The sequence below is a fragment of the Polyodon spathula genome, unplaced genomic scaffold (assembly GCF_017654505.1).
Source record: "Polyodon spathula isolate WHYD16114869_AA unplaced genomic scaffold, ASM1765450v1 scaffolds_294, whole genome shotgun sequence".
Taxonomy (NCBI): Eukaryota; Metazoa; Chordata; class Actinopteri; order Acipenseriformes; family Polyodontidae; genus Polyodon; species Polyodon spathula.
In genome coordinates, this window is record NW_024471787.1 from 15,030 (window position 1) to 17,000 (window position 1,971).

Genomic DNA, 1,971 nt, shown 5'->3' on the forward strand with positions numbered 1-1,971 from the left:
CAGAAACGACACTGTTAAAAACACAACAGTGTAGCTCATCATTAATTACTGTGCTGATTCTATTTTAAATCCATTATTATTATTATTATTATTATTATTATTATTATTATTTATTGTCCCGCCGTGCTCATCAAATTGTCACTCACATTGCAGTGCCTTTAGGATTTTGTTCACGATGAAAGAGTTTTTTTTTAAAGGACGAGAAGCACCAACCCGCTTAAGTGTGCATCTTTAATGAGAAAATCGTCTATACAATTAAGCGAGTTAAACTTAATAAGAAGAAGAAGAAGAAGAAAAAGATGATGAATAGTCTGCCATTGACATACATTGATATTAATATGCAGCGCTCTGTGACCCTCAATTGCTGTGTATTTAATAAACAATACGTTTAAACTAAATAAATGAGCGAAAAACAGTGTTTCAAATGAAAGGGCAAATTCTTTATTCTGCAACTATATATATATATATATATATATATATATATATATATATATATATATATATATATATATATATATTAGCTCAACGAGCCAGCTGCCTTTTTTATTTTTAAAATTTCTATTTCTATTCTATTTTTCGAAACCCTACAGACATGAATACTATATTACGCGCGGTTAATAATCATCCCAAATATTTAGTTAAAAATATACCATATGGACGGTTTTTAAGGCTAAAACGAATTTGTAATAAAAACACAATTTTCAAATGCGACGCTTTCGATAGAGGCTATAGCAAACAGGTGATTAATACAGCTTTAAAGAGAACTGAAATACAAAATCCTGAAGTTACTGTTAACTACAAAAATCGCACATGAAGTAACATCTGACGCTGTTTCTTTTGGCACAGAGTTTATTCACATGTCGAATGACATTAAAAAGATAAAACATAAACAAACATTAGAATATGCTGACGTGTGATTCCCCAGCTCAGTTTCTCAGCCACAACTTCACCAAAGATTTGGTTTAGAAGAACAAGAGATATTAAAGAAAAACTGGTTTCCTCTGTGTATGAATCTCTCTCCAGGTAACTGGATAAATAACCCTGATATTCGTGGTAGTTATCGATGTGGTCGATGTGTTCATTGCTCGAACACTATAATATTAAATATTTTATGCATCCGCATTCTGGCTGTAAACTCCCAATACAAAATGTTATTACTTGTAACTCTACACATATTGCTTATATGCTGAAATGTCCTTGTGGTTTTATGGGACAAACGAAATTTAATCTTAAAATCAGAATTGCGGAACAATCATAATATGGATTATGCAATAGCCAGACATTTTAAAGCTCTTTGTCGAGCCTTACGTTTATAGGGATGGAAAAGGTGACAGTATCTATAACAGGTAAACAGAGAAGGCTTGGGGGGCTCCCGAGTGGTGCATCCAGTAAAGGTGCACCACATGGAGTGCAGGATGCACCCTACAGTCTGGACGTCGCCAGTTCAAGTCCAGGCTATTCCTTTGCCAACTGAGGACAGGAGCTCCCAGGGGGCAGCACAGAACTGGCCACACACCACTCAGGGGGGTGGAGGGATAGGCCAGCCAGGGCATCTCCCCCTCACCACACACCAGCAACCCCTTTGGTCTGGCCCAGGTGACTGTAAGCTGCCCATGGCTGCGTTGTCCTCCAACACTGTCTGGGTGGCTACATGGTGAGTCTGCAGCATATAAAGAAGCAGGCAGCAGATGGTACACACTTCAGTGGACTGAGTGTGTTCATCTTTGCCCCTACCAAGTCAGCACAGGTTTGACCCACCAGCACGGCTGTCACTGTGTCCCTGTCAGTGCGGTGTTGGTGGAGGATTGCTTGCTTGCAGTATGCAAGGTAGTTGAGGGGGAAAGAATCATGTCAGCGTCCCAGATGAATAAAGGGCTTATAATCTTTTTTAAAGATCCGCAGGATGTAGATAAACTTGTGCAGGAAGGTTTTGTAGTGCAAGGGAGTTTAGTGCACGTATCGCCCCTTTGT